The sequence below is a fragment of the Ostrinia nubilalis genome, chromosome 12 (assembly GCF_963855985.1).
Source record: "Ostrinia nubilalis chromosome 12, ilOstNubi1.1, whole genome shotgun sequence".
Taxonomy (NCBI): Eukaryota; Metazoa; Arthropoda; class Insecta; order Lepidoptera; family Crambidae; genus Ostrinia; species Ostrinia nubilalis.
The window spans coordinates 7908653-7924877 of NC_087099.1; the positions used below are offsets into that span (position 1 = coordinate 7908653).

At 36.8% G+C, this 16225-nt stretch overlaps 1 protein-coding gene across 10 annotated transcripts in view; it reads left to right on the forward strand.

Moving 5' to 3' along the window:
* Window positions 1–16225, forward strand: part of LOC135076885 (protein lap4) — a 91977-nt gene that overhangs the window by 2609 nt on the left and 73143 nt on the right. The window lies entirely within an intron of this gene.

The window sequence follows — 16225 nt, forward strand, 5'->3', positions numbered from 1 at the left end:
CATGTTAGGTACTGATTTACGATTTTATACAAGGATGATTCCTAACTTCCTAACACATTCACTTATTAATTGCAATAATAACTCATCAATTAATCATTTTTTTAATTGTCTTTATAATGGCTTCCTTCAAAGTACATATTGATGTCATTATAAGAAAAATAGCATAATTCATGATGGGTCTTCTCATAAATAAATTAGTGAAACAATGAATCAGCAAAGCGACTGCTAATGACTTTATTGGCTAATGTAATTTTTTTAATTGTCAGTCATGAGTGAATCACTCGAGTTAACTTTATGCGAAACTATTTTAGTTACCTACATAAACAAATCTCTGTTTACGTTATTGTCAATGGTCGTATGCACGAAGCCGTATTCGCATTAGAAGTGTGATGGTTGTGTGGAGGACAGCAATTTGCACTGCCGCGTATGAGGTTTCCGCCGACCTCGCTTCGAATGCGAATGCCGCACGCGGTTGCAAATCTCCGCTTAGCGCCTTCCTTTACTCGTCGTTCGACCTAATACATTGCAATAAGATGAGTTTACAATGCAATATTATGTTTTATTGACATCGAAGATGGCTGCTTGATTCTTCATTACCCTCTGAAGCCTCGAAAGATAGAATTTGTGAAACTGACGTTTGTGTAAAATAAATGTAGGTACGGGTAAACTAATTTTGTATTTAAAAGTTTTTAGAACGATAAATCGATCTTTTTCAGTCAGATACAAATGTTACTTTTAAAGATATTACGACCGATAAATCACTACCTTCATCATACATCGATTAGTCACAAATTCAGTTTGACGACATTTTTCCCTTACATTTTTAAGCGCTTCCTTAATTTCTAACTTACCAATCAGTATTTTCTGGAGATGGAGTACCTACATTTACATCTTTGTAGAATGAAAATGAACCTTCTCATTACTTACATAATTTGTTAATTAAACACGGGTCTATTGCGCAGTTGTCGTTTGTACCGGTCTCAGTCACTTAGCCATGATTACTAGTTCAATTTAATCATTGTACAATTTTCTTGTAAGAAATTTCAATAGACGAACACGCGGCAATCGTTTCGAAGTACGTTGCATCACGGTTTTTGCTATTGCCGGCTGCTAGCTTTTTTCAGCATATAACATAATAGCGGGGCAATACAAAACCTAACGCTTAGCTTTTGTGCTTACACAAAAAGTTGCACACTATTTGTGCGAGCACTCAACAATGCGGTAACGAGCGCGACATCAACAACGTGCATAATAATCTCCCGCTGTTCAGAGCAGCTGAACAGTTAGTTCCCATTATGAATTCATCATTACATTTTATTCATCACCAACGGGTGTTAATTTGAAACAATAACAACTTATTATTTGCGCATAAACTTATTAGTGGCCAATAATTTGTAGCTCAACTGGGAATGGTTGAACAACTAAGTAAGATCATTTTACTAAGATGTATTTACGGTACACAGTAAATTAAATCCTTTCGTAGAACCAGGCCAGAGCCCCGATTACGGTAATTTTTAACGTCTCCAATCCAGACGCGCTTCTGATTCTGCGATACGATTGGTCAAAACAGCTGACGTACGCCAGCGTAAACAGCATACGTCAGCTGTTTTGACCAATCGTATCGCAGAATCGATGAATCGCGTCTGGATTGTAGACGTTAAAAGTTACCGTAATCGGGGCTCTGTTCATCTCCGCGAGTTTACAAAACACGCACGAAGGCCCACCTACAGGATACTATTCGACAAGGCCTCACATACGAGCGAACTTTGACTCACGCACGCGTATTCTTGTGTATGATGGAAGAAAATAAAGAAAATGGTATACTAAATACTGTGCAGTATTTAACTGCCTAAATAATAATAAAAACACAGAATGTACTTTTTTAAGTTGCCTCAAGACACTGGGAGGTAAAAAAGTAGTTAATATTATTCATGATAATTCATGCTAAAGGGGTCGTTCAAGTATTACGTAAGCACCAAGGGGGGGTGGGGGGGTCTCTGTTTTGCTTATTTTGGATGACATGGGGGGTAGGGGGGGTCTAGATGATGATTACGTCATCGTTAGTTATTTGTGAGATTGTATGTGTAAACAAACAATACCATCCATTAAAGGCTCCAGACATCAGTATGGAGCAGAATCAGCGCAATAAAAAAATAGCGCAATATTTTGTTGCAATTTCTTACAAAACTTGCGCACAAAAAGCAAATCTAGTATGAAAATCATCAAACTTCTAATGCTCGTAACTCAGTTCAGACTGAGTTTAGAGGTATACATGCCATAGTAAGTTTGGTTTATTACACTATTTTGTAATCAAAAAACAAAGTTTGAACGATGGCCGCGCGAAAAAAAAAAGACGCCACTTTCCATACAAAATCTGGCATTGCCATTATTTTGAGAGTCGTAGTCCGCATAATATCATCAAAACACGCGGCCTCCCGCGCGCGTGTTTTGTTTGGATACTAAACGTATTGTAAGCATTGAAAGTTATCATTTGTTTATGTTTATGTTGATGCATAATTGATGCAATTATGTTTGTTATGTTCTTTATTTCTGATTATATTTTTTTGTCCCTTACTCTGTGTGTATCAGTTAAAACTAATATTTTCATGAATTTTCCTATTTTAACAATGACAATATAAAAAAACATTTATAACTAAAAATGTTTACGTAAGCATAGGGGGAGGGGGTAAGTGCTTTGCTTACTTTTGATGACAAGGGGGGCGGGGGGGTAAAAAATGGTAAGAAATCTGCTTACGTAATACTTGAACGGCCCCAAATCATGTATTTCCTCCGCCATTTTCCGCAGTTTGGCACCTCACGTCACATCAATTTACCGAAGTCAGCCCTATAGCTTCGGCGCAGTGCCGATCACTGACGTTTGTCAACAAAATGGTGCTTGACTCTTGAGACAGGCTAAATTACACCATATTGTTAATGACATTGAGCATACATTTTTTTAAATACCTTCGCGAAGTAAAACTTCTGTACGTAGTACTTATTATTATTCTGTGGTAGAACGGACTCCGCTTAGAAGAGATTCCAAAGTAACTTTTCAATTTTTTAATAGATAGGGAATCATTTTTGTTTTTGCAAATTGAGATAGATCTCGATATGATAATTCCTAATCCTTTCATTGGAACTGTAAGTGAATATTTATTACTATTATGCGATGATACCCGCATTTTTAGCAAAATAAATTGACTAATTAGAGTAAAATAATTTCATTTACAGAAATAAGACCACTAAAATCACATACACCTAACATGTACAACGCTGTTTGCAGCGACACAGATGGATACCGTTTTAATGCCGTCGGCGAGGTCTCCGAAACTTGTGTGGTGCAAGTGGATCAGGAACTACAATTTTGACAATGGTTCCGTACACTTATCAAGTAGAGCTACCCTTCTATCACAGACTTTAAATATTATCAGAAAATAGTTGATGGAATTTAAATTTGGTTCAAAAATATGGTTTTGTGATAAAAAAAATATGCAAATGTCTAGTCGATTCGGAGTAAAAATACCATGTGTGATAACAAAAATGAAAAGTATTCGCACATCGTTAGTTTTTGAATAAATTAACTGAAAGATCCTAAAATTTTACTCGAACAAAATGAGCTAATAATTATAATTGATATGGATTTATTCGGCTGTGGTATTGTAGTGTTCATAGTGTATTCTTACTATTCTTATAATCTTAAACATATTTTTGTACAGTTTCTCGTTTCTATTTGAAAATATTTTCAAGTGAATCTTGCATTGAGTATGTCGCTTTTAATACAAAAATTTGGCATGTCTTTTGTGACTTGTACCGTTAATACGTAGATACCGCTAGACTTGACGTCATCGGGTGCACATTGAGTATCATTGTACAAGAATGTGTTCTCACACTAGAAGGCTACCTGAGGCACCGCTCGCGAAGTCTGCTAATTAACCAAACAATCATTTTATTGGGGCAGCTGAAGTAAGCATCGAACAATGGTGTTTAAAAATAGAATTACAAATATTAACCATTGTAGAGACGAAAGTTGCGATGTCTACCTCTATATTACAAAGTCCCAAGTAAAGTACTAACACTTAATCAGTAAAAGATTTTAATATAAAGGCTCCGAAGAGCATTTCATGCGAATGAGCACGATCCCGGTAAATGGAGCATAAGTTCTTCTACAAAAGCCATAAATATCCTATTGAAAGTTTCTTATTGGCCTTTAATCATCGGAGCACCAATAAACAGTCACGTTGTTTATTCTAAGAAAGTCTATTTACGGAGCTTTTTATAGGATTTTTTTAACAAAAGGGCCGTTGACGGAAGCCCATTGACTTACAGTTCATTAGATTATTGACGAGGGTACGCTTTTACTAAATTGTAATACAATATCGACACACTCTGCGTCTGGGGCATCCCTTCCCTTTATCAATATTCCACATGATAAATACGATACATCAAACGCATCAGTAGAAATGACACATGGCTACCGTGACCATCACATGGCCTTTCCTGTCTTGCCGGAGTATCCAATATTATCGTCGAAGAGTTTACGTAGTTTAATAATTGTAAAATTAATTATTAAGTGACGTCACGGTTAGTGATTCGAATGCGATATCAGCGACCCGTGTAGATGTACTAGATTTCCTGTTGCGCCCAGCATCAGTCCGACCACAGACTGCACAGTACAGTTAAAACGCTCTACACTCCAATTTGAAACAATAGAGCTTTTCCTGCTTTATGAAATGAATGAATTTGCGCCACGAGTGATGGGAATTTGCATCTGATGCATAAAATCGACCCGATTAAAATATTATTCCGTCTTTGTTCCAATGAAACTCTTTGATTTGACGATATCCTGCAAAACGACATAAAATGTTCGTTTAATTTTTTTTCTGGGGAACATTATTTGACGTTCATTGCCCGTATATTATGTAGGATTATTTAAAAGTTTTATGGAGGGCGAATTGTGGTTCTCATCGGTTAAATGTAAAACCTAGCTTGTACGATTCCCGAGTTGTAGTATCACCGACTTTCGTGCTTTGCCCTCGTTTACATAAAACACCACCTTCCGTCGGGCGCTCTATCACTCTAGCAGTACAAAGTTTCGCAATTGTTCTTGAGCTTTACAGCAGACATGAATTTATTTCTCAACCATATACAAAATACAACTATTCGCTTACGATGAAAAACACTAATTACTTACGTTCATTAATCACCACACGGAACGCGTATCGGAACACTGTTTCTAAAGCTTTCAGTTTCACATTCTTTACATTATCTGGCTTTGGAGGAATGCGATTCATACGTAAATAAAATGATAAAATTTACAGTAGTTTCGTAGTGCAACTGATACGTTAAATTAAGTGCACCTTATCAATCGGTTTGATAATATTTTATTTATTTGGAAAACAAAACAGACTACATTCTTTACGGTTTTGTTAAGTAAGAGCCATTTTTACGTTTTTCATATTATAATTAGTTAGGCAAGTATTTGTTAATACATAGATATGGAAAAGACACAAGCTATGTACACAACTTTTATCTAGGAACCATACATTTGGGTTGAGAACTTGGGCGATACCACCTCATCACTATGCAAATGTAGTCCCATAATATATTGTCAACATTCAACATACATGGACTTGGAAGTGTTCAAGAGTCAAATTGGATTTTATCACGAACTATCCTAGCGATGTTCGCAGTTACAGTACCTAGTTCACTGTTTTATTTAACTGGCGTAAAAGGGAATCTCAGTTTTCTGTACAATGTAAGATTCAGCCCGCATCGACCTGTCGCTAGGTCGCTTCCACTGAGCCCTAGACTCGAAGTCGGGTCGGGTGCTTCGGAGCAGATCAGTCGGCTGTTGAACCAGCCCATTGTCCCGCGGCTCCCACGCACCGCCCGCCACCGACCCGCTTACGATCCGTGCCAGAGCACATCGCTCCCATGCATTCCACACATTTTAATTGTTACCCTTTATTGTAACATTCGATATTCATATTTCAAAACCCATGCCCGTTTCCAACAGAAAGTCGCACTCGCCCAACGGTTCGGATCACCAGACAGTGAGGTCACTCTCTGAACCGGTTTGGTTACATACAGGGTGTCCCAAAAACAATGGATAACCCTGTAACCATCGATAGGCCTCGCCATGGTCTCCCTAACGTCCAATTTTGACCCCAGTAAAAATATCACCGTTCTAAAGATTTTTGAGTTTTTGTGCATTTTTAGAAAATTGCCACTTGCGATTACTTTTTCTCATGCCATTTCTACAAATGAGGATACTTTTCAATCTAGTTTTTTTCCTTATCACAAGGGATAGTTGGGCTATCAAAAGAAAAGATTAAAGTTCAACAAACTAGTTTAAAAGTATGAAAATTTTAAGAAATTGCAGAGAAGAAGGAAAAATTTATTCATTATCTTGCACTTTTGATCAGCCATCGTGTAAAAAAAATGTAGGAAGACCATCGTGCCCATTACCCTAAAAACTTTCTAGGTTAATTGAGATTCTAAAAAGGTATCACAAGCCTGTGTATTCTGTATTATTTTTATCTTATGGCTACTTGAATAGCAACTAGTATGAAAACTGCAAAAATGAGTTTTTCTCGTAATAGTTAACTAGGACTGCATAGTGGCATTAAATACAAATGGATAATTTTAGCGTAGGAATTTAAATAAAGCAACATTTTATCATCATCATTTCAGCCATAGGACGTCCACTGCTGAACATAGGCCTGTACCCCAATGATTTTCATATGATTTTCATAATGACCGCTTTTTAGCGGCGTGCATCCAGCACCTTCCTGCTTACCTTTATGAGGTCGTCGGTCCACTTTGTAGGTGGACATCCTACGATGCCGATTTCCGGTACGTAGCTTCCACTTGAACCCTGCTGCCTCAGTTTTGCGAACTACTGTGCCCTGCCCATTGTCACTTCAGCTTGCTGATCCATCGGGCTATGTCAGCGACTTTAGTTCGTTTACAGATCTCCTAATTTCTGATACGGTTTTGTAAAGAAACCCGAGCATAGCCCCTTCCATAGCACGCTGTGCAAATAACCACGTTTCCGAGCCGTGTATCATCACGGGTACACAAACGGGTATCTGTCTATAGGCACATTAAAATTTATAAGGTTTAAAACAAAAATTAAGTAATCAGAACTGACGTCCAATGGGGCAACAGGGTTCAAGTGGAGGCTACGTACCGGAAAGCGCATCGTAGGATGTCCACCTACAAAGTGGACCGACGACCTCATAAAGGTAAGCAGGAAGGTACTGGATGCAGGCCGCTACCAAGCGGTCATTATGAAAATTATTGGGGTACAGGCCTATGTTCAGCTGTGGACGTCCTATGGCTGAAATGATGATGATGATGATGATAAAATGTTGCTTTATTTAAATTCCTACGCTAAAAATTATCCATTTGTATTTAATGCCACTATGCAGTCCTAGTTTAACTATTACGAGAAAAACACATTTTTGCAGTTTTCATACTAGTTGCTATTCAAGTAGCGATAAGATAAAAATAATACAGAATACATAGGCTTGTGATACCTTTTTAGAATCTCAATTAACTAAGAAAGTTTTTAAGGTAATGGGCACGATGGTCTTCCTACATTTTTTTTACACGATGGCTGATCAAAATTGCAAGACAATGAATTAATTTTTCCTTCTTCTCTGCAATTTCTTAAAATTTTCATATTTGTAAACTAGTTTGTTGAACTTTAATCTTTTCTTTTGATAGCCCAACTATCCCTTGTGATAAGGAAAAAAACTAGGTTAAAAAGTATCCTCATTTGTAGAAATGGCATGAGAAAAAGTAATCGCAAGTGGCAATTTTCTAAAAATGCACAAAAACTCAAAAATCTTTAGAACGGTGATATTTTTACTGGGGTCAAAATTGGACGTTAGAGAGACCATGGCGAGGCCTATCGATGGTTACAGGGTTATCCATTGTTTTTGGGACACCCTGTATATTACGTGTGGATAATTTAAAATTTTGTTGTTGTTTACGAGCTACGTAACGCTTAACGAAATGATATTATCAGTTGTGTTGAGACTCGACAGAAACTGCAAGGCAGTTTTAAAGTGCGTGTATATTTTATAATGAATACGTGAATTAAAATTGCCTATCAAATATTTATAAATCTCTGTAAAAATCTCCCACGGTTAGTTCCAAGCGTTGTGAACGATCAATCGTCAGTTCTGTTTACATTACCCGCCTAGCATCTTGCTTAGTTTTTCGAACTTTATTTTCCAATATAAAACGTTAATTGAGGAATAGTTTTGTTATACAATTTTCTTGTTTACCTGTTTTCCAGTTATTTTCCACCTGTTAGCTTTGTTTTCGCACTCCCATAGCTCTGACTGAAAGTTATGAAAAAGTAACGGTGTATTTTACAAAACATCAGAAACGAGAGCGGGCTTTAATTAGGCAACCGAACAATGGCATCTGTTGCACAAACACTGACAATGATCCCATTTACGCTTCACAGATTTATGTAGGATATCATCTTGTGATGCAGGTTCTTCACACGTAACGAAGACTTAAAAACGATTTCATACCTAAATTGCAGTAAAGGAGATCCACTTGCGACACTTTCTCGGTGCAAATTCAAATGCGTAATAAAGATTTTTGTCTTGGGAAATATAATTTTCTGATTTCTGATGTCTGCCTCGTCATCTTACAAGAATAATTGAAATTCGACTTGAGAGCATCGATAGAATCTCTGTCAGTTCAGATTGATCGACTTATTTGTTTTGAGTAAATATCAAATTACATCGATTTCATAGCGAGATGAAATGCTATCTACGCGTAATTTTCTTTGCCATCATGATGCTCGCAGTTACTAATATTGCTAGGCAACTAGGGATGTTTTAAAGCTTTCGAGCTTTTTCCAATAAATCAAATAAGTAATACGCGAAATAGGGTACAGTTTCCGATAATACCTTAAGGGTACTTGTGTCGTTGAAGGTAATGACGCGTTGCGTTAAACTTAATTAAAACTCGGTTAAGGCCGGGTAGCAGAGAAAATGGCGAAAATGAGGTTTTCATTTTTCATTTTTGAGGTACTAAACAGTAAAATTAAAGGCTAAGATTTTTTTTGGGCATAGTTGAGTATATTTTCTAGGGCTATTAACGGATGGAAACACGATTTGATGAAGTTGACTCGATAGAATAAATTCCCAAAGTTACCTCTATTCGTTTTCTATTTATGGTTTTATTTTTAAAATAAGCGATTTGAGATTCTGAATCTTTTACTAAACTAAAGTTCAGAAATAACTTGAGGGCTTTTAACGGATGAAATTTTTATATTGCGTCTTATTTAGTTACTATGTTAAAAAATGTGGAAAAAATCGCCCATGACGGCTTGGACAATCTCAATCAGTCGCGCGGTGGCGCTTACGGAGGTCGGACGCGTGTCAGTTTTATGCACGTGACAGTTCGCAATTTGTCAATATTTTTGACAATGATGACTTTGATGAGTCACAGTATAATAATATCAGTGTTACTGGAGAAAGCTAAAATTTTTGATAATTAAGAATTATGAATTTTGTCTACCTATTGAAATTTAAATCGTTGGCATCCTTTTAAACTAAGACTCTACTCATGATACATAGTACATTCCTCAAATATGAGACAAAAGCAATGGATTAAAATTACATTTTAATAGTACCTACCTACATACAATCGACTTACACTCTTTAGAAGAGCACACTTACACAAATCAATAATAAAAAATTAGGTCAGTGGGTCAAATATAGGGGCAGCTGCACGTCACTGAAAGACGCATCTGGGCTGGAGAACATCCTTCATCCTTGCTTACAGATGCAGATGTAAATAGAGTTATAACTGGACAAATTTTACATGAAATGTTTAACAAAAATCAGTTTTTGCGTGAAAGAGTAACAAACATCCAGACATCATGACATCCAGACATCCAAACTTTCGCCTTTATAATATGAGTAGGATAATTTTCACAATCCAAACTAATATTTACTATTTAGCATTTACTTACAGTAAATAATAGTTTGGATTGTGAAATATTAAAAAAAAAAAAAGAATAAAACAAAATAGGGTTTCAAATTACCTATCTATATCTAATATTATAAAGAGGTAAAGTTTGTGTGTTTGTATATTTTTTAAATTGTAAGGGGTAATCTTGGGATCTACTGAACCGATTTTAAAAAATCTTTCACCAATAGATAGCCACATTATATCTGAGTGTAATAGGTTAGTATATAAAAACCGAAAAATTCCACGCGGGCGAAGCGGCGGGCGGAAAGCTAGTTTATTTATAATTATGTAAGAGCATAATTATTAAAGTCGAAGTCAAACATTCTTTATTTGTGTGGACCTATATTAACGAGAGATTACAAGGCGTCAAATATTTCAAGAAAAAAATTAAAAACTATTATAAAGCTAAATTTTGCTCTCATGGAGCCTTTACCTAATCTGACAAATTAAGACTTAGAGAAGAAACTAATAATAAAACTATTTAACTGTCCTGCAATGAAAAGCTTGATCGGGTACAACACCTCAAGTTATTTCAGAACTTGATTTCATTCAAAGACTCCGAATATCAAATCGCTTAGGTACCTATCTAAAGTCAAACGATTCTGAAATGTCAAGTGGCATAAAGTTGGGACTAATGAATAACCCATTAAGATAGTAGCGCCCTCCTGTCAATGACATACCATACATGAACGATAGAGTATTGAACAACTAATAAAAATGCTTTGTCCTAAATGACTGACGGATATCGTAGAGACCTGAAAGTTGGAAGGTGTGTTCTTTGTATGACGTAGGCATCTCATAAGAAAAGATTTTCCGAAATGGGGTCATAAAATGAAGGGGGTGAAAAAAGGGGGCAAAGGTTGTATGGGACAAAGTGATTCCTTGGTTCGATCTACTTGAAATGGCAATGCCAGATTTTGTATGGAAGGTGGCGTCTTTTTTTTTTCGCGCGGCCATCGACCAAACTCTGTTTTTTGATTACAAAATAGTGTAATAAACCAAACTTACTATGGCATGTATACTTCTAAACTCAGTCTGAACTGAGTTACGAGCATTAGAAGTTTGATGATTTACATACTAGATTTGCTTTTTGCGCGCAAGTTTTGTAAGAAATTGCAACAAAATATTGCGATATTTTCTTATTGCGCTGATTCTACTCCACACTGATGTCTGGAGCCTTTAATGGATGGTATTGTTTGTTTACACATACAATGTCACTATTTTGTTGCAATTTCTTACAAAACTTGCGCGCAAAAAGCAAATCTAGTATGTAAATCATCAAACTTCTAATGCTCGTAACTCAGTTCAGACTGAGTTTAGAGGTATACATGTCATAGTAAGTTTGGTTTATTACACTATTTTGTATCCAAAAAACATGGTTTGGTCGGTGGCCGCGCGAAAAAAAAAAGACGCCAATTTCCGGCATTGTCTTTTAGCTTAATATAATTAATTAATATAATTCATGAAAGACGTGTGGAACGGGTAGAAAGTAATTTTGGCAGTCATTTTCTTCGAAGTTGATATCAATACTACTTAGTGCCTTTGATTTAATTACTTTTTATTTTTACAAGTGTTTGAAAACTCCATGTCAGATTGTGTTCAATGTGAAGTGAAATCTCAAATTGAAATGTCTCAATCTCAATGAGGAGACTCTGTATTTATTCCTAGAATTCCCCTAACACCGTCAAATTACCCTTTCGAATTCAAGATAGTGCAGTTTCCCATCAGTCTGCTTCGTAATGACTATAAACAAAGCTCAAAGTCAAACTCTAGGGACCTCTGCTTAAACTCCCATGAGTGCACAAAGGTACGCAGGTAACCGCGTGTGACGCTCATAGTAATTTTCGATACAGAACCCCGTACATACGTCATACATATTATAGAAAGAAAACACCCAGACCAATACAAACAAATATGTTTCTGCAATTTTAGTATGATATTTTTATTTATTAATAAACAAAGAGACTGAACAAAATTGATGCGTGTACTGATTAATGTTATTAACCACATGCAAAGCTTCGTGAATTGCAACAACTATAATTTATTATCCAAGCTCTAAATAATCGCTACTAAGAGTAACTTATCATAAAATGTTTTTCCAATCGCTCAAGCTCCCAAGGGCCTACCGATAGGTCGGGTGACGTAATCTTGAAATTCTTTAAGCCGGCGCAGAACTTCCAGCAGGTCGGGCGCCGCCACGGCCACTTTGAACCGTGTTTACTTCTGCAGTTATATTTTATATTTATTCGATTCTAGAATATATTCCCAAAAAGTCTGAAAGGTGTTTTAATTTGTATCACTTGGATATGATTTGTATTAGAAAGTGTTGTGAGTGTGACGCTTGAAGGGAAGGAAGTCAACCTAACCTAACCAACTGCGTATTTCTATACTGTGTAGCTGGAAATTGTGGCGGGAGCTCTTTGGCGCGCTGTCTTCGGCGAAGAATTGCGCGCGCAGATTTTGACAGCGCGAAATACCTACTTTAGAAGAAATACCAAGCCTTAAAGCAACACCTTACCATCCCACTCTTTAAGTAAACGATAACGATTTGTACTACCAAAGTGAATTTGCGCAAGACCCTGTTTATTCTTGTTTCACCTTTAAATTAATTGGTATCTTGTTTCCTTTGAGAGCTTCGTCTAATTATATTATTATGTTTCTGGACTTTTAGACTCCGTTTTCTACTTTTTGTTTCTTTTCATCTATTTTATTTGGGTCGCAACGATTTGGAGATTTTGTCAATGTTATTGTTCTTTATTTACCCAATTCGTTTTATATGTACACTCGAATTAAAACTGGTCTATAATGGAGTACTTTTACTTACTTACTAAGACTCGATTCCAAACGACACACAGGTTACTGGAAAATAAAGCAATCATCAATGTCCACCATTCGCAGTGACATATAAAATAATTGCTAGGTATACGATCAGCGCAGCACAGTTCAGTTCGCTCGTCGCTTTGTGCTTCGTACAACTCAATAACGCCATAATGGGATTCCACTCGGTGGCAAGCCACGCGAGACCGCCGCCTCACCGGCGACTATAACTTTTACTGCAGCTCACATTAATAGCCCTTATCGGCCATCCATTGTTTGTGCAGGCTGCGACCTACAAAACCTGTAACTGTACTGTTGAAGGTTTTACGAGCAAAAACATACGTCTTGTTATAGCACTCGAAGCTTGAGAATGTTGACTTACTGTGTGGATTTCCCCGTTACGTTTAGTATGAATTCGTTATGTTTCCTACAGTTACGAACTAACAATAGCTTCAAACTCAAATCCTTTGTAGCGAACTAACTGCATGTCAAATGGTCTAAATTACTTACTCAATGGGCGTGGCACTTAATTTGCTGGGGATATTTCAGGAAAATCTTTCAGAATTTTCTTAACATTACCAATCAGCATTTACAACGCTTAGGCTGGATTGCACCATCTTACTTTAACTTTAACAAACATCAAAAATCTGTCAAACACCATACAAAAAGCACCGGTTATCGTTATAGTTACCGTTAAAGTTAGGAGATGCAACTCAGCCTTAATGTTAATAGTTCTGTCAGGTATTAAATCATATTAGGAACGACTTACTGCATATTAGCTTACAAGTTTTTCTTGCAAAATCGCACTTATTACATTAAAATAAGATGCCACAATGTTTAACTTGATGTGCCGACGTATTAGTTAAGTAAAGTTACATTATGAATATTCTCATCGCTGTTTGCAAAAATCCTTTAAATTTTTTTGTCACTTTAAAATCTTTTCAGCAACGTATTCCATGTTCGCGTATAATGTTACACGTAAATCAGAAAACAAATCAAAGCGTGTATGATGTACGCAGAAAATCACGTGTTGACTAGAAAACAGCACGTACATGGAATTCAAATAAGGCTGATTCACTTACTCGGTTGCGCCGCGTCATTCGTCGCTTTTTATGTAGGCACGTAATGAAATCTAACGCGTATTGTAATGCGCTGCGTAACTTGTATGTAATCATCGGTGTTATAAAGAAATCCATGTCCTCTCGATATACAACCTTGAAAGTAAAAGCCTCGTAGATCATTTCGATTGGGACGATAATTGAGACGTCACATAGGACATGGGTGTGTTTTAGTAAACTTAACTTATTACTTCTTTTATATAATTGGCTGTTGTCCACTTTTCCGCCATAGCGTCGGTCACAGAAAGATATAATATGTCATCTAGGTATAATATGGAGCGTTCTGCTGGTGAAAGAGTTGTCACAATCGGTTCAGTAGGTAATTTCAGAGAGTCCTACAAACAACTCACAAACTTTACCTCCTTGTAATATTAGTGTAGACTATAGGAGATAGTAAAGACTAGGGCTTGTTCTAATTCCGCCTGGCTAGCTACCACCATCTTACCTAAGTCTGTCGCCATAACAACAATGTTAACAGTATTGTTGTGTTCCGGCAGTTAGTGGTAAGATAGCTCCGTGAAGATGATGAGATTCCTCCGAGGTTGAGGATTCCGGGTGAAGCTCGCTTCCACCTTCGGCCTGACCATCACTTACCATCAGGTGAGATACAGGCCAAGAGCTTCCTCGTTGTGGATAAAAAAAAACTTAAGTTTTTTGTAACCTGACGGTTTGTAAAGTGACCAACGATATCAATATCGTTGCCGGTGACTGCCTTTTAAATTGGTTTCCTCAGACTGTTCAAAGCTGACTTGTCTCAATGTCGGAAAATTCAAATTAACCGGGGACTTTCGTGTTGTCGCGAAAATTGTAGGTAATAGATATTTGTATAACAACGCTGGGAGTTGCGGTTTCCTTGTCTAAAGGCGATTTGTTTAAGAAACAAAGGAGAAGTTGGATGATTATTAAGTGGTTTCATGTTCATTAAATAAATGTAAGTAGCATTAAATTGTCATTTTCCCTGCTCCTTTGAGACTTGTTAATATAAATTGACAAGGTTTATTTAGATGTCGCTTACTTTAATGGCGGGAATATAGAGACGATAGCATTATGAGAGTAATTAAGTTATTGTATGACATTAATTACAATATTATAAGTGCCTATCAGTTTACCTGTCTGCTATTTATGAAATATAAGCTTTTAAGACTTCTGAAAATCAGACACATACTTAAATACATAAAACTAAACATCTATGTCTAGTAGCTACTTTGCGTGTGTTCTTCTTTTTCATTTGCAATGTAATAATAGTTAAACTAGTAGGTACTAACCTGACGGAACTATCCCTTAAACTCCAGCTCTCCGATTAGGACAGAAATTGTAGTATCCATCACCGGATATTACACATGTGTGTAATTGAGACCCGTCAATCATTCGTGGTTGAAACTTTGCATGTGGAGTCATAAAATGCTGTGTAAAATATTCAGAAACTTTATTGATTTTACACAGCTGAAGTCTACTTTTTGGATATAGGTTAAAATCTCCAAAGCCTGAAAAAATGCCGAAAATTTCGCGTTCGGCGCTTAAGGTCACTAACTTGGATCATTCATTGGACCAACATCATAAGTCTGCAAAAAATCTGAACAACTGGATTTGACGCAAGGTCGGAACTCGGAAGTATAAAGTTACTGGACTGACAAAAGAAAATACTTACCCACCCAATAGATGACACTACTTAAAACATCATGTAAAAAACTAACCGGATACTCAGTATAAAACATAAACGCAACAAATCTGTATCGTCTCATCGTACTCTTAATAACGGGCCGTGAGTAGGTATAGGTATAGTATAATCGGTTCGCTTTACGTTTTGCTTTTGATTTTCTGTAGTCTGACTGATTAGCATCTCCGGCTTTATATTTCAAAAGTTCACAGCGCCGTCGCTTTCGAAATGAATTTGCTCGGTTACAAAACGATTCCTCACGACACAATAACAAGACCAAAAAAGGTATCGTAAATTGAACAGTTTGTTTATTTTAAACTCTTCCAACTTATTATTGTTTAAGAAAAAGGAGCACTTACATTCAAAGCCCGTGCCGTAAATAAACAAACAGTTAAGAGCCGTATCAAAAGCCCAGCGGAAGTTCTATTGCCTCAGGCTTAACTCTCTGAATAGCTGTAGCCCATGCATACTGCACCCCGTCCATAAACAACGCGGCGCACTTAGAGACATATTCCACGTAGCCGTCCGTACCTCCTAAAATAGACACTCTTCAGCACACATCACTGGCATTCCCCTTTGTGCCCTTTGAAAAAATTCTAACATAAACCATTCAACCTTTTCGTCGCCG